Below are 20,918 nucleotides of genomic sequence, written 5' to 3'. Positions count from 1 at the left end.
TATTGCTTAGTACATTCGTTTAACCATATTTATCCTCTTACAGGAGAACGCGAGAGTATCAAACTCGACGGACTCCGTTTTAAATAATTCATATTTTGCAGTTCGTATGAATACTTAGAAACTTATCCCTGCTAACTGATTGATGATAGAGGTTTGACAGATTTTTTCCTCTTGATATAACGGACTGTTTTGTTTCATGTGCAAAGGGATTATATGTGTGAAATCAAAACATTAACCGGAAAGGAACGAAGCTGTGAAAGACAGCTGCATCGTTCAGGAACATGTCTATTGTGATAAGCTATAACGTAGCTTCTCTTTATTGACTTAAGATATGTATATTACGCATAAACAGCTCGAACTTTAGAGGTTCGCTAAGTTAGAAAAGTGCTTTCTTTGTTTCAGCAGACTAAAATGTCGCTCGGCCGGCCCTTTAAATGCCGTAAAAGGCGCCGTGGAATCGTAAGACGTGTTCGCATTAGAAGGACGCGTATGGCATTTAGGATATTACCTTCGTGCGTACGGGTCATCTTTGCGAAGACCTTTAGCGCTGAAATTGATGCAGAAAACTATAACTAATTGTGTTAAAACATTCATGCTAGTAAATCTGAGAAAACCATTCGTATAATTTTTAATAATGAGCTAGAAAATACGAATTTACAATTGTTTTTGGTATATTGCAATCCGGTGCTGCGAGTTGCTAATCGATTGTTCTAAGACCTGAAGCTTTCTAGCTTAACAGCCCGCTTATGTAGCAACTGTTCATGATGATCAAATTAATATGCTTTTATATACTGTCCCGCAAATCAATGTAGGCAACGGATCTACCAAACGTCACTGACAAGTATACCATATACTAGGCGGATCGCTCGATTAAGATTATAGATCTACAGTATTTAATTCACTTTTGGCCCAGCCATTTGAAGTCGGTAAGAATTTCGGGTAATAAACATAGCTCCGCAGACGATAACTGGCAAACATTCGATTATCGTTAGGCATTTTGAATATGTCGAATTTTATTAAAAATTGAGCCTAGGCGATCCATAGATTGAATGAAACGCATAGGGAAACATGGTTTCTCATTAATCCTCAACATCTTCTCCGATGCCCGTCAACACGTAGTCATAATGACAGGGTTATACACAAAATTGTTATAAACGGTGTAACGAACTATTTGTAGCGATATGAAGCAGCTGAATGAATTGATTACTTCAAAAATACTCCTAAGCTCGAAATTAAGCCAGGTCCCCATCCAAACCAGACTATAATTTACGCTTAGAGGAACTGGAAGACTCTTATAAGGACAAGATGGACAAGAAAGAAAAGAAGAAGATGGTCGACAAGGATCTCTATTCAGCCTCGTTGCACTAGTAAGGCATAAGTAACAGAACAGACCGAGTAGACAAAAGAAAATTAACCTACTTTATGACAATGCTTAGCCACACATGGCAAAACCGATTTTTGAGAGCTTAAGTGAAAGGCTTTTTTTTGTACCTACTATATCCTCTAAGCCGAAAATATCAGCCGAAATCATCTTCTGTGCAAACGGCTTAATGATGTACCGGCCGAACAGGCTTCAGGCGCAAGCTTTAGCTCGTTTCTGCGCGACGGTAAATCCAATCAAAACGATGATAATGAAGTTCAAAAGGAAATTCAGAATAACATTCATCAACACACGAGGTATCTCGCCAGATTACCTCTTGCTTATGTATTTTGATCCGTAAACGGCAGAAGTTTCACGGCCCACGAGAAGTGCAAAAAAGTAGTTTTGGTCGCATGGGAGATCAAATCAAATCACTATTAACTCTTACAATCACTCCTGGTGTGTTCGACCCCAAGATAGCTTCAGTTGCGGCATATGGAATACGTGTCATACACCTTTTTCAGAAGAACTCTGGAACTGATTAGCAAGCCGTAATCGCCCTGTGCACCTCACAACAGAATCGACACTGCTGTCCGAGGTCCTTCATCCTAGCTCTGAGCTTCCAGCAACGGAGGCTTTGAAAGTTAACCTTAGGAGCTGAAGGCAAAAGTTCGCAAAGATCGATGGAGATTTTTTTCGATTCGAAAGAGTAAATGGAAAGGGACGAAATAACTAAATCGACATGTAACACAATTTAACGTGCATTTGTTACACCATAGGCTTTGTAGGGAACTGATCTTTCACGAGCTTTATAATAGGTGTAGGCGTTTCCGGTCCGGGGAAAATTATCATGGATATTATGTCGCTTATTACCTTTCTGTATTATCTTTAAGACATTTAACAAATTACTCAAATTAAATTTTTACAAAACTAGGATAATCCATATGACGCAAAGCGCTTCAGTGGCCTTGAATGGGATTAAGTTTTAGATACTTCCAATTTTGACCGTTTTTCCAATCACAGACAAGTGCATTTAGTAACAAGGTATTTGACAATCTCGAGAAGAAAAAGAAATGAGCATATAGTAACGGTAATAATAGTAATTCACTAATCGGTCGCTAGAAGCAACCTAATATCTAATAATTACTTATTAAGCGACTTCAAAGAGATTTTCTAGGCAGCCCAGGCGTAGGTTCGAAACAGCAGCTTCAAATTTTACAGGCGGAGGCACACTGATGGCAACGACTACAGTAATTGTAATAATAATTAGACACATTTAATCCACAGCAGAAGACTTTATAAGTTATTTCAGAGAGTTAAGCAATCTATTTTTTGTGTAGTTGGTTGGAAAAACGCTAAACGCCAGCAGTATTTTTTTCATTTGATTAACCTAGGCATAATATAAAATCTTAATATGCTTTTTAATTCACAAAGAAAACAAAACACAGTATATGAAATAATTATTTTGTGGAGAATCACTACCTATGAATTGATGCCAGTATTATATATTATTGTTAATAATAAGAGTTTTGTTATCAATTTGTAAAGCATCAACAGCTCTTTTTCTAGTTAGTAGAAAATAACGATAAAAAGAATTATAATATTATACTTTTACTATAAGTAATTACATTAAATATATATTAGGTAAATTGAGAAGTATTTTTCGCTATTTTTGAACTTCGCTACTTACATATTCGCTCTAAGCGTTTGGTTTGAAAGCTTTCTCTGAACTGTTCTAGGCCCGGTGCTTCGTTCAGACCATGTCTCAGATCCTTTTTTCCCAGCTTTTTTCTGTGTAATCAAATCTATGAAACAGAAAAACTAAATATTCAATGTCGTTACTCTCTTTCAGTTTTAATACTCTTCATTTAGGGATAGAGAAAATGAAAATAGGTGATGGTATATGAGACTGAAAACAGACGAGCTGCAACTGGCATTCACTTGGCGCGATTTTCTCAGCTCTTTGAAACTGAAAATCTTAAGATGCAGGAAAACAGGCAGTTACAACAAGCTAATTTCTGCGCAGAGCTACGTGTTAACCAGCGCACTCTCTTGAATCTTACCTGCATGTACTAACGAAAATCTTGAAGGTAGGAATGATTTGATGGTAAATTCAATCGAAGCGTCATTGCCAATTACCTGCTGCATATTGGCACCCTTTCAATTGCAGTAATAAATGGTTTTTTACTTCTGTACCGAGGCCAGGAAAAATGTTTTACGACAGTCTCCGAATAAAACAAAAAACTGAATCGTAAACTACTTTTTACACGGATATCTTAGAGATATCTGCAGAAGCTGCCCTGCAATCAACTTCTTAAACGCAGTTGAACAGTAAATACTGATCGCAGCTAAGACAAGAAAATGGCAAAAAAGTCGTAACAAATCGGTCCCACTGATATTGTTGTATGACGATGCTAAGCCTTGTGTGGTATCGACTACCTAGACAAAACCCTAAACAGGAACTATTTTTGCGTCCCACCCATAATCTCGACCTTGCTTCATCGTATAACTTCTGTTCAGGTTCACGCAACGTTTACGCAACATGGCCTGGAGAATAAATAGGACGCAGAAATTCGATAATTGGCTTAGGAACAGATTACTTCCATATATGCTTTGTTCGTTCGTCGAAAAATCCACTTGATGCCCAAAAGGTAATGGAAAAAAAACCATGCAACATCAAATCAAAAATTTCAGTTGGGGAAGTGAATGTTTTTGAAAAGTTAGTACCAAAAAGTGAGCTGGGAAATGAAGCTACTTTTTGGCCGACCTTTAGATCCGAATAGATCCTGGAATCCTTTAGATCCGAATATTTGAAAAAAATCTGCTTTAGCCAACTTGGCAAGTGATAATTTGACATACTCGGATAAATCTAGCATCTCAAAGATATGAAATCTATGCAAAATCACGCCTATTCGCAGGTGTGTCCAATTAAAAAATTAGGTGACATTTTTAATTCGCTTTGCTTGTAGAATGCTTACGAATTGTATTCTTTTTCGTACTGATTTACAGTAACTCGCAAAATGTACTGCCCATGGCTCTTGACCTCTGACATATTAAATAATTTTTTATAAAATTTAATTTCATTTGTCAATTATCGTGTCTTAACAGCCGTAAGTACGTTCAATATTATCGAAGCAGCAGTTCTCGTTTATCGTGTATCAGCCGTTATTAGTTGAGAACCATTCTCGAAGGACTTGATAGGTACGACTAAAGACAAATCTAAAATGCACAATCTACTTTTGCTGCGAAGTGAACGTAAGGAAGACGTTACGCAATATATAGGTAATCATGATTATTATGATTAATTTTTTTTACAATGTCCTACTTCGACTTCCGACATCCGAGAACATTTCTGACGCCGTTCTAGAGAAGGATGTTGGTTATCCAACAAGTGACCCAACATAGAGGAAGTTATTCGGAAGTAGGTCAACCTCTGCTTGCAATGTCAACAGAGCCCCCCCATTGTAACCAATTTTTTGTGTAGTTTTTTCCTTTTCACGTTTTGGATCGATGTATCTGAATACGGAATTGCAAAAATAGCCACATATTAAGGAGCAAGCAGAAACAGGAATGGCACGAACAATAACAACAGGCACAACATGTCAATCTCTATGAAAGCGCTCGCCTTTCTGCTCCTGCTTTTTCCGCTAGGCTGCTCGTTTCGTTGCGCTTTCCTAACCTACTTTTCGTGCCATGCAAACTCGGACCGTCAAGGCAATCGATTTCTTCCTACGCATCGTCATCTTCATCTCGTTCTTTCCGTTCCTTTCACCTTTCCCTTTTATTGTGCCTCAAGCCGCTTGGGACCATTTTTGTCGATCGGCCGGTGGCATTTCAGACGAACAAATGCAAAAGCTGACGATGCCACAGCTACTACAGCTACCATAGCAGTCATTCTAGCAGGACGGTACCTGTGAAAGCAAGCGACGGCGAACCCAGAGAGACTAGGACCTCTATGTTTGCTTCCATGCTTCAACTTTGTTTGAAGTCAGCAAGAGCAAGTAGAAGCGTCTTGATTAGACGACAAAACAGAAGAACCTTTGTACGATTTGGGCATTTGTTAGACGCTCGAAACGAGTCGTTCAAAATAGTGCACCTAGTACGTTGAGTCTTCATTGTAATATACTTAATTTGTAATGTTATTTTGTAATGATATTTTTGTGCTTTGGTTTTGATTTTATAACAGTTTATTGCGATAATTAGCGGAATGAAGCTCCATGTATTATCCCCCAAGTATTCCAATCTATGCGGGCGTAAAAGACAGACGCGTTATGACACCCGTTGGTTATCATATAAGAAAATTACTCGTGTTGACCTTTGGAGTAGAGATTGTCGCTCCGACGATGCTGTATAGACTGTTCTTAGTTCACTCATTCTAGATTTTGTCCTTCACTGGACGCTTCGCAAGCGATCGAATACCTAAACCAACGTTCTGGCCTAAGATTTCAAACAGGTAAATTTTTAACCGGGAGCTTGTGGCAGTCGCCGGCAAACAACCCTTTATTATTGATGAAGCGCAACCCGACTTTAATTGGTTATAGAATATGGCTTCGAATTTATTTGTCATTTTATTTAGTACGTTACTGGAAGCGTATTTTGCAATAATTTAGTATTAGGTACAATCTGACAAGGTTACTAGGATGTGTGTGATTATATGCCGTGTATGAACGCCTTATTTAACAATCATGTAAAATTTCAAACCGGCGAATAGAACTGTAAGCGTATTCGAATCTTCCCTCTGAAACCAGGACGCGTCACTGACATCGCATAAGCAATATCGAACGAGAACGACCATAGCAACTTTGGTTGCTTGCAGCCGCTGTATATTGAACTGTATTCGATACGAATGGACCCCCCAATTTATAAAATAATCAGTGAAAGTTTTGTTCTGCTTGTTTGGTCAAATAATATAGTGATAATTATAATAGAAGTGAATAGTGAAATGTCCCATTAGATTATTGATATAATTCGTTTATTGCTGAAGTAAAAAAACATGTATGTATAGGCCCATTGAGCTCGTGAATTATTTTTCGTATATAAGAGTATGCATTACATCGAAGCATATAACGTGGCATGCATGTATGTAATTAATCCCTACGATTTACATGCAGTAGTCTTCGGTATTGCAAGCGCTTGCAGCTGTCACAACTTCGTATAGGCGAAATACTGAAATACTTATCAAATAAAAGATGGCTGCACGATACGCTAAAGTAGAGGTAACAGGAATCGTAAAAGAAGTACTACTTACTGTTTACATAGCGCGCACTTGGCAAAAAATTCTAAAATGACTCCCGCTTCACTTCAATCTTATCTTATTATCAAGCTTCATATATATACATACATGTGTGTATATACGTACATGTTCCGTAACTGTTGACTTAAGAAATGGTAGTTTCGGCGGCAACGCGATTCCTTCGATACTTCTGAGTATAAACTGATTGAAGGTGCGAAATGCTCTAGGCCTTATTTTACTTGGATACATACGTAAGTAGTGTTACGGCACGTTTCAATAATCTCTAATATTTTCAACAATGTACATATCTTCAGCTGATACTAAACCCTTGCGCTTATCATGGTATGGGTAAACATTTCAAGAATTTCTCAGCCTTTCAATACTTGATTTCATTAGCAGTAAAGCTGATGCTGAAAGTAGGTTTTAATCTCGTCTCCATTTAGTTAATTAACTTCTACCATCTGATGCTGTTTATTTTATTGAGACTTTACTGGCGGAACGTACATGGCTTCAATTTGATATTGACACTGGAATAGACTAGATGACCCGAGAATATATCGATGCGGAAACGGACCGGCAGTTTGTTCTTTTTAAACTTTCAAATAGTAGATCGTTATTTTGTGTCGTTTACTGATCAGTATACTAAAAAGTGATCTTATAGCTTAAATGTCGTTTTACCCAAGCTAGTAATCACCTTGTTACATCTAAATTAGCGGGCTACAATTCTATAGCAGAAAACACATAGATTACAACTGTCTCTAAAACAGCAGTCTCCTTCGATGTGGCTCTAGTTCTCGAACAAAGCTAAATATTTAGTGTATTGAAATAGAGTAAATGTTATCTTTTTTTTAGAAAAATCTTGAGAAGATTATTAGACTCAACCACATTAGACCAGGCAGTCTATGCTTTACCATTTATGCTTGTTGCTGATTACACCTTATCATTTGATCTCCGAATCTCTCACCTCTTGTGGAAAATTAGCTAAGGCCAATCGTCGATCCCTTATCTTGAGCGGACATTTAAGCAGTGCAGGTTGCAGGACTCAGACATATCTCGTAATCTAATAATAATAATGAATATCCCATTTGTTGACAGCAGCAGCTGCAGTCCTGTACATCCCTTGCTCTTTTTGCCTCGTATCAGTGCCGCTCAGTTTGTTAGCGAAACTCCTACAGCAGATTGTAAGAATTATACCCTATCCAGTCCACCTGCAATTATTAAACTTGGTATTCATTGTTTAACTTTATGGATTGACTTTACCTTAAACCTTTCGGTTTTTTTAGCTTACTCTAGTAACTAAGAATAAGAAAAATAAGAAGCGTGGAATGGATGTTAAATGCTTATCCTTCTGCCAATATCTGTAAATATGTGGTAGCTTATTTTTAAAAATTTAAAACAGTCTAAAAAATAATTAAACATTATGAATAGAAGGTTGTTCTGTTTTTACTGTAGGGTAGAACTGAAATATTGTAGATGTTAAGTATCGTGAACGATACATAATCAATGAGGCCTTTATTTATATCTGGATGAACTAAAATTAAATTAACGGAATAAAAGCCGAGATCATTCAAGTAAATAAAATCAATGTACGGTACTTCGATATTGGCAAGAGATTAGCGCCAATTTGACGTATAAGATAACATTTCAGTATTCTAATATGATGCACTATTATAATAGAAGAGGCAGGTCTTTGTCACTAATGCGTGTTCTTCAGATAAAGGCAATATTTCTTAGAAAGTATATTGTGCAGTTGTACAACTCAAACGATCGTAGTCACGAGCTTTGCAAAGTAATACTAATACACAAAAAACGCAAATGCATATCTGTAGATAAAAAAAAACTCTGGGCATTTTATTGTTTTTTTGTTATACGTGGCAGGACCGTGTACTCACACTGTTCGAACTTCTCTTACAAAGATACATATTTTGGTTGAAGTATACACTGTAGTATTTACTACCTTTTGTTATTTGACATGTTTCTTCCGCTGCTGTAGAAAAGTAATCTAAGGTGTCTGAGCTACAAAAGTTAAGATCACGAATAGCAAGCAGATTTAAACAATTTTTTTAGTAAGGATTTCAAAATGGAGCAACGTTTCGTGAATATCATGAAGATGGCAGAGAGCAAAAAGGTTTAAGCGTCTCGACGCCTCCATTTTTAATGCTCGCATTAATTTTTTCGCCAAGTGAACAATTATCGTGTTGTTATACGCACACCAAATCTCAATGCTAATTTCGAAACGGATCAGTCAGTTTTTAACATTTCGTTTTTCAGTGTTTTTGAGTGTTCCTCGAATTATTACGAAAGCAGTTCTAGACAATAAAACCGTCATCACCGTGCGGCAGGCTGTCAATAGAAACTCGTATTCGTAAGCTAAAAAGAATCGCCTGATTTCTTATGGCTCAGTACAACAGGCATACCTAAAGACCATATGAATAAGCGTTTAAGGTTCTGAGAAGTACCTCTAAGAAAGGAAAAAATGCCGCGTCATGTAGCACCTTTAGAAAATAGCAGCACTTTGAAATAGAAGATCAAGCTTTTTGGCGTTCCATATTTACGATAATTTTATACAAGCTGTAAACATTTTAGGTAATAAAAAACGCGAGCGATTGGAGCGCTGCGAAGATATTGGAATCTATTTGAACGTATGCTAATAAGCAAATGTGTAAATTACCCGTTCGGCGTTAATTGTGATGCTCTTTGAATCTGAATAGTTGGCATGTATCGCCCTTATTACAGCCGCAGAGTTGATAAAATTCTGTTCACGTTTTACGTTATCTGAGCTATAGCGCTTACGAAAAATTAAGTTATCGGAAATGTTAGATATCAGACACCGGCAGGCTTCAGAATGTGGCAAAAGCTTTTCTATTCACGTCGGGCATTAACAGAGGCGCCATGCTGGTAGCACATAAACAATAAACAAAATTGGCTGCCTACTGTTATAACGTAACAAAAAGGGTTGAGCTGTATTGTAATAAGTGAAAGAAGTTAAGAACTAAAAATTTATAAATGCTTTGAACTACGGTGATTTACATCTGCAAATGAAAAAAACAAGAAGAGCTATGCCCTTGGCGGGTAATGGCTGGATCAAACGAAGCTTAGAATATATAAAAATATTACCGATTTCATGTTAAATAAGCACTTCATTAAGCTTCTATCATGAATATAAGTTTAAACGCTAGGTGATGTCGTTTTTCACTCAAATAAGAATACACAGTTTTCCTCGAATTTTAGCAGAAAGTTCAACGTTTTCCATTATTTCTACGATTTTCTCTCATCTCCCAGGAACTTATATTTCCTTTCCAGAAATTTCCAGAAATTCCAGAAATTTTAGCTTTGATGTTGAAAGAGTCGCCCAACTAGGTTTTGAGGCCCTCATCGTTGTGAAATGTACGTTTCCTAGTTTAATTTGCCAGCGATCATCGAAAAAGGCGGCAATCCGTTGACGTAGAGTCTGAAGAATATGGTGGACTCAAACAGATTGCTCACCGAAACCTTTGCTGTATGTGGTCTCGCATTGCCATGGAAAAGAATACCTTCGTATCTGTACCGTTAAATAGCGCTGTCCAATAAATGGGACTAGGCAACAACTAAGTCCTTGAAAACCTTCTTGTTTTTTTTTAAATATTTCCCAGTGTAAGACCTTTTCAGTCCCGCAAATGCAAATGGATTTCCTAAGATGAAGATGTAATTCAACTCCAGGCTTGGGTGTACTTATCGGAGCTGTGCATTTTTTTCTCGCTATTTAATGTCAACGTAGAGACACTACCCGTAACAATTGTGCGTAGAAACTTCTCGTTGCGGCTGCGCCTGCCGGAAGATATGTTGACCTTATTCGCTTGACGAGGAGCCGTCTTTCTTTCAGGTAATCTATGAAGCACCGAGACCCTTAAATTTGGATAAAATTTCATACAATAAAGATGCCTGACAATAGTCAAATGGTCGTGACATAGCTCCTATGTCACCTAACAAGTTATCTGCCATCTAAAGTTTTCATTGACACTGAAAAGTTAGGGTGCATCCTCCAGGTTCAAGATCATTGAACTAGCACGCCCATTCAAGCAGTCTCCGCAGTTATGATCTCTCCGCTGTAATTAGCACAAATATTTCGAGGTGAAAAGGCGAAACAATGTAAGCGTCGAAAATGACTTTCACCAGAAAAATATATCTTTGGAACTTGAACTCGAAACACAATATTATTCGAGGCATCATGAAAATAATAGAATGAGCTTTCTGACAAGAGAGAGCAATTGAAGCTGAATACAGTGGAGAAGAAAAGGAAAAGGGTGAATTTAGGGGACAGCGACTTTCTTTGTGTTACGACCTAATAATTTGCAGCTTTAGACAAACGAGGAAACTAGTGCAGCTAAAGTATAGGTTTTGTTACCACTGGTTTTTCAATCTATCAAAGAGCCGTTTAAATTCAATCGTAAGAACAAGTGTATCTCGATAGAAGTTTTACCACAGATTTCCTCGATCATGATAAGTCTTTTTTCAGGTGTTTCTAGAGCTTTTGTAAAAAGGAATACTTACAGAGGGAGGTAAATATGGAGCGTAAACGACACAGGCATCAATATGTTTTATAAAACTTGTGATGCAATAAATGGTGTCTGCTCCGGTAATTATCGTGATGAAAAACTCGAGTTCCCTTTTCCGTGTTCTCGACCGTACTCATTGGGACAGGTCACTTGGAACCAGAATCGCCTTTGTCACAAAACCGTCACGGTCACTCATGGCGCTGACTCATCATAACTTTGGTCGTCAAAAACATCTTACACCACTCGCACCGCTTACAGATACTCTTATCATAGAACATAATACGCGCTCTTAATGCTCAAATGCTTAAGCAATTGCAAAGCACGTTCAAATGCTCTGAAATATATAACAAATAGACGTTTGTAGGTAGTCACCTTCGAGTTCCGATGTGTGTTTGGCATGACCCCTGTGAATGCCAAGCATTTTTGAACTGATGCGACCTGGAATGTCGAAGGAGGTATTCAGGCATGTTTTTAGGCAAGCAAAGTATAGCTGCAAACCGGAGTTGCCGAGCGCAAGCCCATTAAATAAACCATTGGATTTACCCAGGGTAATGCCTTAAGCCTATTTTTGTTCTAATTTTTTATCGCCCAAGAGCTAATACCATTCTCAATAAGCTGGCTTCAAAAGATACGGCGACGAGTTCTGACTTGCAAACGTGCGAAAGATCAGAGCGCGAGATCACAGAGAGAGATTCCACCGCGACAGACCAGTAAATGTGACAGCGTCATTTCTGCTCGGTGACAGGAAAAATGCTCTACTTACCTGGCAATAACGTTGACACCAAGTGGACGATTATTCGGAGAGCACATTACCGACTGATTGCGGCAACGACCGAGGTCCAGTGTGGGTTTTCATTAAAAGCATCATTAACCCCTTTCGACTTTAAGGTTGCGCTTTATGCTTCGGGCAATTTATTGCAATGTCAGAATATTTCAGCCGGTAAATCAGCTACGAACGCTCGGACGCCCCAAATCGTCGTATTCGCCCCAAATGCCCTGTGGGTTTCCATGTCTGTAGTTACTTGCCATTAGCCAACCAAACATATACTTCAATCGTATTTTTTATCACATTACGGACACATAATGTTGACCAAACAGATGGTGCTAACACATCATCATTATTATATATCATAAACACAATAAGGTATTCCGTAATTTGCTTAATTTTCGGTAATTATCCGAATTCGAATTAAAAACCGAAGGGAAAATTAATTTCACTTACGTTGTTCTTCCGAATTGTATATCTGTATAGACTAAATGGATCTACGAGAGCAAACAAAGCTGCCACTGCAAATACCGACTATGTACGGTATTTGCAGCGGCAGCTTTACGGAGCACTAAATACGGAATGTACAATATAAAACCTTTGTTTTGGGCTGGAACGGACTGCTCGTAAATATCCTTGAAGTTGAATGCATCTGAATGCGGAAATTGCACGCCAACGTAGGGATTCGCAGTAAAAACTCATTAAATCAATGCTTAGAGGCAAAGCTATTTTTTTTTGTCCTTGAATGCTTGTAAAAATTCAATTTATTTTGACAGCTAGACCATTAAGTCGAACCGAAGCTTCGAACAGTTACTATTTGTTGTAAAATAAATAAGTCGGATTCGATGAAATGTTCTCTCTACTCAAAATATAACATTAATTAGATTCGGAATTTGAAGAGAATTTTTATTGGTGATTCTATTTTACCGACTCTTTTCTTTGTAATGACGTTTTTTTCTTATTGAAACGTTTCACGAACGTTAGGTGGCGGCGGCGGCGATTGAAGCTTTGAAAAATAAACCTTAAAGCTGCCAAGAAAAGGTGATAGGCCCCGTTCAAATGGTTTCCTTCTCGCGTCTTTCGACACGGTGCACAGTGATGAATTTTTCTTTAATTCTCATATATACGGGATAGTAATAAAATTAAGAACTAAAGAAAAATTGCTCTGGAAGTAAGCACAATCGCTTTATATTCCCCTGCGTCAGTCGCTCAAGGCCTCTTCGAGGGCTGACACTGTTTTCCAGCTCAATCAGAATTGACCATATCTCTCGGAAACTGTATACCTAATTCTGTTTTCAAGTCATATCTAATGTTCTCTTTTTTCTTTAATAATCGCCTGCGTGATTCTTATTTTGCTTTTTAGTTCAAAACTAGGCTGACCGGACATTTCGGTTGAGCTAACATATTACCGTTGTACCGAGGACGGATAACGATTGTGAACAGAAAACCAAACGATACAGTGGCAAAACTAATGTTAGAGTTAGAAACTCAGATCAATAGAGCCCCTTCACTCTTGTTTGTCTTAGCAAGGGCTGAATGTTGTCAAAACAATTTTTTCCCTACAAATTTAGTATCAAATAGGCTAGAGCAACGCGTCATCGCCAGATTAACGCAATTTTGTTCAACTATATCGAAAGATGAAGAAAATTAATATCGTACATATTGCTATTAACGTTAAGCTATCTAGCTAGGCAAAATCTCTAAGGCGAACAATTTTATGCTGAAGAGCATACAAATTTCAATCAACACTACTATAGGTCGTACGTACTGATGGGTGCCAAACTGTATTGCTGAATAATTAAATTATCGAATAATAATTAAATCGATCAATTAAGGGTAGTTTTTCAGGAACAAAGGTTTCTGGTTTGTTTCGGAGCTAATCGTGGCGCTAGCGTCTCCGTATACTAACCGGTAAGCTCATACTAGACCCGTTCGTATCATAAAATACATCTCCCTGTAAAGGGAAAGCAACTGTTGAGTATTCGGAGAAAAGCGTAATATTGATAATAAACCCCCCTGTTTGTTTGTCGCTATGATATCTAACTTGCCTGAAATCCTCTCAGTTTCTCATCTCTTTTTCTAAGCAGAATATTTAGCTACTTGGCATGGTAGTTTAAGCATGAATCCCTTTATACACACATGAAGCATTACCGCTACTCCATCGCCCTATATGTGTCACTGCCCGTAAGTATAGAATCGACACTCTTTGTTCTCGAGGAAGTTTTGGGGAGATGCCTTTGTAAATGACCATAACGGATAACACCCTACAGAAATATACGTAGATGGCTCACTATACATGAATTGTATTCGCGAATAAGTTACGATCAACACTATACAACTATGAAGCCCCCTTAAGATTACATTTTACAAAATGTATTATGCTTACTCTGTTAGGACAATACTAATCCCTCGAAACTTTGATGGATTTGATGAGATCAGATCGAGGATCCGTATTAAAAATAAACTATTTTTCCTTGTTTTTTCTTTTTAACAAAAATAATAGAAATATTGATGACGTTCAAGCAGTTAGATGCCTTGTAAGGCAACGCTCAACCAGCCTAAGCTAAATAAATACACGTCAGCAGACACATGATTGTTTCGTGTTTTCACAGAGCGTGTTATTTTCGTATCAGTAGAAGAATATCGTTGCAAACTATTTTAAAGCGATTGTCGTAGAATGAGCATCTACCTCTCTCATGCCCCTTTTTCTTTTGGGCGGTCGAAGAAGACTAAGGAACGACAACGACGAAGACAGCAACATTGGATTACATTCCCTACACAGATACGCATTTCATACAACTAACATGGGATGTTTGCGTCTAAAACTAAGCATATATATATATTCCCCAAGTTACGTCGCCCTATTCAAATCAAACATGATTTCGTTACAAAGATCGCGGTTCCCAGAAGCCTCCATATGACATCGGAACATCTGCTCCATTCGTTACTTCTGTACACAAGACAGACATTTTTCAGTGTTAGTCCAGGTTTTTCTGTAATACCTTTCCTTAGAAAGACAATTCAATGTATTTTTCAGGGGTTATTAATAGGAGCAAGGAACTCGACAATCATTTTACAAATTGTCTAGGGTATCTTTTCATTTTACCGAATTCCAAAAATCTTTTGACCTTAGTATATAAATCGTAAAAAAGATTCTATTTATTTAGATTTGCACTCTTTGTTTTTGCACCCGTAATTATACATGTTCTTTATTAAGCAGCTGGAACACTCATCAAACGAGGAGCATAACAAGGACTAAATTTAAGCTCCCTATATCACTAGCTCTCGATGGTCTGGATCTGCTTAACAAGGTTTTGACTTTTTCCTAGGGAATCCCTCTACGGTTGAGATGAACGACTCATTAAGCATATCCAAACATACTTCAAGATAAGTAACTCTAACATTGTTAATTACCTCTTACGACATAAATAGCCTGATATGACAAACAGCTAACCTTTAAACTTTAAGTGCATCCGTATGGCAAGCAAATTTTATTTGCTTATATTTTATACCATGGGTTTTCCTCTGCTAATCATTCGGTAAATACTCTACGAGATACGTGTCATAAGTACGATATCGCGTTCGTTTGTATTAATGCCTTTATAGTGCACAACAAGGCAAAGCGGGCTATTGCCCAACTTAACTGTCGCCTAACTCAATCTCTCCTATTATCATGGACAGTAAACAGACTTGCTGGCGTCGCTTCTTTCTCTGGTAGACCGGTACGTGGAGCAGAAGGCTGTGCCTGGAAAACAGAAGCAGCGCCCACAAGGACACACACACTCACTTGCAAAGTAGAGGATACGGAGTCTTTGATGGCCTGTTTTTTGGCTTAAATACAGATTTAGGAGTCGTCATGCATTGAACATAGGTCCCATTGACGGGGTCAATGATGAATCGTTTCTTCGTATTTGTACAGGAATGGTAACATTAACATGAATGCAACCTGACTTATTTTCTTATTGCTGTTAAGGTAAATTCGAGTGACCAATCATATGTTCAAATTTTAGATTAGGCCTTTTACTAGAATTTATTAAAAATTGATTGAAAATTAAAAAACTTTCTTGCGGTCATAAAGGCGCAGATTTTTCCAAATACCTTTTATCCGCGTATGTTGGTCTGAAGTGCAATTTTCCAAGCTGACTCTCGTGTATCCTACCATTTGACAAGTGTTCAAAGCTGCCTTTTAGTCTTGCTTTGAAGACTGCTAGCAAAGATTTGGGTCTTCTCTAACAGGCCTTCGTTTCGGGCTTTCAGTCCGGTATTACCGTTAGGCACTCGATCACACGCGTGGCTCTCAGCACAACACGACCTGTGTGTCTACGCTCGAGTTCGAACCTAGACCACAACGAGTACCTAGAAAGTTTTTAGTCAAATACGTTACCCACTAAGCTATCCAACTCTCGTATGGACCAGCAGGGTAAACATATCGGCCCTGTTTACCTAGTCGAGTCGAATGTATACTACATAATTATTGCAACTTTAGCCTGTGAAGCAATCTTCTAATTCCGTTAGTTTTAGGTAGTTCAACAATTTATATTGTTCGCGCTTGTAATAAACATACCAAATCGTATTCATCTGATTTCATAATTCGTTGTTAATGCGATGTGGGAGTATGTTAAAGGTAATATGAATGTACCGTAAGTTATGTCGACCGCAAAACCTTAAAGTTAACACAAGCGTTCCATGTACTCAAAAAGATTTTAGATAATCTCCTTTGCTTTAGACATGAGGTACAGGGATCCACATATGATGAACTTTTGTAACGTACAGGAAATAAGCATATCAAATATAGTCAAGCCTTTTCTGAATACAAAACTTAGAAGAGTAACTTAGCGGGCACGTTTCAGATACTCTATTATTGCCTCTTGCTTGTGTTATATAAATACTTCATTGCTTTTGCATTTAGAAACCTAGTTATCGAGGAAGTCAGAAAAGGCTGCTTTTTACCACGTACTATATAAAGAACACAGAGCAAAATTTTTGCGGTACTACTGTGTTTCATAACTCATTGAGAATATTCAATAAGCAAATATTAAAAATCATAGAATATTGGCATTTAAGCAATTGAATCAGTAAAACGACGTTTACCAATGTCGACAACCAACGACATCTAATTGGCTATGAAATAAATCCGATTGATTGGAAATAGGTAAGGCTTCAATAAAATCCACCAAATATTAAGTTAAAAGAGAAGTTTGTGGCAATGCATATTAATGGACACTACACGTAGCAAATGTTCAACACTGTTCAACACAGTACTACATCGTTAGTGATTCAGAGTGCAGAAGTTAGTACTTGTTCTTTATGTTGAAGACACGTATTATGAGCGTGTACGCTAGAATAAAATAGGCTATATGTCTCTATGTATCCAGTATTACACTTTCGGGGAGAGAAGAACACTGTTGTAGAGTACAAACACGCAGAAACCTGTAATAGAGTCTCAACTACATACTAATTCCTTCCCCCGTATACCATCCTTTCCACCGAACGCGCATGCGACCAATATATACGCCTCTCCGCTGCACAATCATCCCTCTCCACCCGAGTCCGTGCGACCTCGAAGACCCGCGCAGGAGTACATCGCCTCTTCACGCCTGCTTATCCTGGCTGGCTCAGTCCTTCTCCAGTGGAGACTTAACTAGTTGTCATAGAGGTAGCAGAAGTGAACTAATAAGAATACTCCTTTAACCCTGTACCCTTCTCAGGTAGCAAAACTTTTTTGCCAGGATCAAACAGACTGGATATCTATCCATACTCATATGTTAACAAACATCATGCAACTCGTTTGCCAAATAGTGAATCCAGCTGAAGTTGTATTTAAATATTAGAGAAGGATATAATTACGGTTTTTTATAGGAAATTTTTGCCTCTATTTCATGTCAGTGACGATCTATGTCGGTGCAACGAGATTAGAAGTTCGAGATTTGCAACTTCCCCTACCATAAGGGCAGATAACGGATTAATATGGCGTTCGGATCTACAAAGACTGACGTTCGAAACTGAGAGAACTTTTGTGCAACGCGTTTGCTGTCGGAAACTATTAACCTTCGCTAAAATCGAAAAGCATCTATTATCTATTAACTATAAATGTTCACAATTGTCGACGTGGTTTAGTATGAGCTATTGAACATGACGGATTCAGGCTCGGACACTTCTACCTGACTATCAATGACAGAATGAGTTCTGGCAATGTGCGACCGGTCCACTTCTCGAGGTTCATACCGTAATAACTTAGTAGAACTTCGCTAGTAATTCCCTTTCATAGAAGCAGCTTCAGGATTCATTAACTGGTAAGGATGTCTTGTTTAATCTTTATTGTAGACTTGAAATATTACATAGAATAATGTGTAAGTGTTGGTTCTTGTCTATAGAATAAATATTCTGATGATGTGCTAAATTTAGGTAACTACATGTAAATAATAATGATAACATAAATGTCGGTGTTTTTAGTTCTCTTATAGATGTACATCTAGATCTTCCTCTAGGCAAGCATCCGTGACGGTCCTTTTAAGTCATTTGTACATATTATGATATTCTGCCACGCAATCGACACGTTTGTTACCGGGAATTCTATACAAATGTTGAAGGAAATGAAACTAAATTTTCTTGTTCAATTTGGAACAAGTAACTTCATATATTTGAAAATATTTTTAAAGTGTTCAACTATAACTATATTTGCATTTATATTTTCTAAACCTCGAGAGGAATGACAGATTTACTATGTTTTACGTATTTTCCAAAAAAATGTGGTACGTATTCTTAGCTCAGTTATTCCTGCTAACAGCATGACTGAATGGTTTCAGTCCCAAGAACAAAAGAAGACCGACTTTTTGGTTCAGTACAATGATCGGCAATTTGATCTAACAACTAGGATCTTCAACTAACTTTTGTTCGAACCCCGATGATTCACCCCACTTCCCCCCTGTGATGTTCGTCCTTGATGAACAGATATAGTACAAGTCAGAAAACACTTCCATTGTTCACTAAGGTGGTAGTGTAGAACTAGAGAAAGCCGTATAAACTGTGTTCTGGCAAAAAAAAATACGGAAATACTTATGCACTGCTTCTATGGTATGATTATACTTGGGCAGATTTTTTCCAACATTCATCTCAAGAAGCTGTTCATTGTTAACTTCCAATAATTGATGCGGTCTACGTTCGTCATAGGTTTATTATGGCCCGCTCACATACTGATCACTGAGGTACCGGGTGCGCAATCGGAACTATTTTCATATAGTTTAAACAGCGGGCTTTTTGAAAGCACAAAAAAACTGTTTGCTTTAACACGTTTCGCTAAAAATTCACAGAAAGTATGACACGCCTACCGTACGTGCCGCGTAGGGAAATCAATAAATAGCGAACTAAGGTTTTCCTAATTGAACTTATAACTATTTTATACTTTAATACTAAATGCGACCCTATTTGTTTCAAGATCTCGTAGAAGGGTACAGCCTATACGAGTGTTCATCTTTCGAGTATCGGCCTCCCCAACTCCGATGTCAGGCATTCAGTTATCATACGGTTGGCTTCCAGCACATGGCCGTTTCGAACCTAAGATTAGTACCTTACCCATTAATCTATCACACAGGAACTTTAATTACCTAGTGTCCAATGCCTGCCACAGGGTTCCACCATAGTTAAGCAACAGATCAATCGATACCTGAATAGCCATTGCAGGTGGATCACTGCATTCACGAAATGATTCAACAAAGCCTGCATTTTAGTTGCTACCAGACTACTTCGTCTTATATATTACAGGCACGAGGAAGTTTCACTATTATGCATCGACCAAGACCCGTAGGAAGCATAATTACACATGATGAAAATGTATTCAATACGTTGTGAGCACACTCAATTTACTTTCGATATTAGTTTCATCAACACTCTAATGATCCATACTAATCTCATATCGTACCACTGTTGTTTACATTGCTGGGACATGTGGCGCGCTTTTTTTAACGGATTTGTGATGACTTGCGTCTGCTTAGGGACCAATGGCCTTAGAGGCAAAGATGAACGTTGAAAATTAAACAGAAGGAAGGCTAAGATCAAACTGTTGTTTCTCCGCACGATATCAAAGTGGAGTTAGTTAGTATCATCAACAGGTTGGATACAATAGGCAAATGTACGGTGCTGATCGTCGATATTTACTCATAGGGTGAAGCTGGCTCTTTTGAAAGACGCTTCTCGTTTTCATTTGGTTACATATAACGTTCGAAAAAGATGTCGTTAGCAAGCGAACACCACTTGCTGCACATAGAATTCATCATATGAGAACATAATCAGGACAAATAATTGAGTTTTAACTTATTTTAGTAAACATATTTTGCTATAATGGAGAGTTCTCATATTGTCGCATGGTAAACATTGTGTTTCTTCTCACCTAGCACCCATCCGTTATGCAGAACGATTTCTACATATCTAGGGAAAACTCAGCTGAACGTCTCCATTACACAAATGCTCTGTTGGCTACTTAAATAGTATTTGCTATTCTCCAGATTGGCCAAATCCATTCTATTCTAAATGCCGTATAGAGTTGCAAGAGAAAAGCAATGGTTACGGTAGCCACAATCGAAGGGCTGCGGGGATAAAGTCTTTAGAGAGGACAGACCGGTTTCCTTCGGTGAAGATACGCTGAGAAACTTTCTGTGGCCGAAACTGGTCGAATTTAGCTTGAGCATAATTCAAACGAGATGATACTTTCATTGCGTATTCGAAAGGCTGAAGTTATAAAGCAGAAGAAGTATGGTGCGCGTATAATTTTTTTTCGAGAAGTAAAATCGACAAGGTTAGACATTTTATTTATTAAAAGTGTCTACAAGGGGTATATGACAGATAAGTGATTTAATAGGTATGCTATGGCAAATATGTATTTTAGGTCATCACATTAATATATACTAGGTAGAATATAATAATATATAGGTATAATACGCACATTTGAGAGCTAATTGTTAATATTTGAAAAACAAATTAGTTAAGACATGTCATACGATTTGAATTGAATACTAACACAAGCAAGTT

At 37.8% G+C, this 20,918-nt stretch overlaps 1 protein-coding gene and 1 long non-coding RNA gene across 15 annotated transcripts in view; one reads left to right on the top strand and one right to left on the bottom strand.

Moving 5' to 3' along the window:
• LOC111254808 (uncharacterized) overlaps positions 1-20,918 on the top strand; it is a 58,444-nt gene that overhangs the window by 4,476 nt on the left and 33,050 nt on the right. For 7 of the 13 annotated variants that reach the window (XM_022816052.2, XM_022816050.2, XM_086975862.1 and 4 more), the window contains exons 1-2: positions 17,452-17,602; positions 17,781-18,187. The exons of 4 other annotated variants lie outside the window; for them this stretch is intronic. The gene's annotated coding sequence lies outside the window, so the exon portion shown is untranslated. Of the gene's footprint in view, positions 1-17,425; positions 18,188-20,918 lie in introns of those variants that run through there. 2 more of the 13 variants (XM_022816051.2, XM_022816049.2) reach the window with 2 other exon arrangements.
• Positions 8,416-19,806, bottom strand: LOC111254810 (uncharacterized). 2 transcript variants are annotated; one of them, XR_015317844.1, is made up of 4 exons: positions 19,499-19,806; positions 15,993-16,250; positions 11,892-15,639; positions 8,416-11,566 (listed from the first exon to the last, which is right to left on the bottom strand). It is a non-coding gene; the product is annotated as an uncharacterized LOC111254810 (long non-coding RNA). The 2 variants fall into 2 exon arrangements; XR_015317845.1 differs by lacking the exon at positions 8,416-11,566 and having other exon boundaries at positions 14,479-14,844; positions 15,349-15,639.

Source organism: Varroa destructor, unplaced genomic scaffold, assembly GCF_002443255.2.
Source record: "Varroa destructor unplaced genomic scaffold, Vdes_3.0 BEIS01000007.1, whole genome shotgun sequence".
Taxonomy (NCBI): Eukaryota; Metazoa; Arthropoda; class Arachnida; order Mesostigmata; family Varroidae; genus Varroa; species Varroa destructor.
This window is presented reverse-complemented; position numbering and strand designations above follow the sequence as displayed.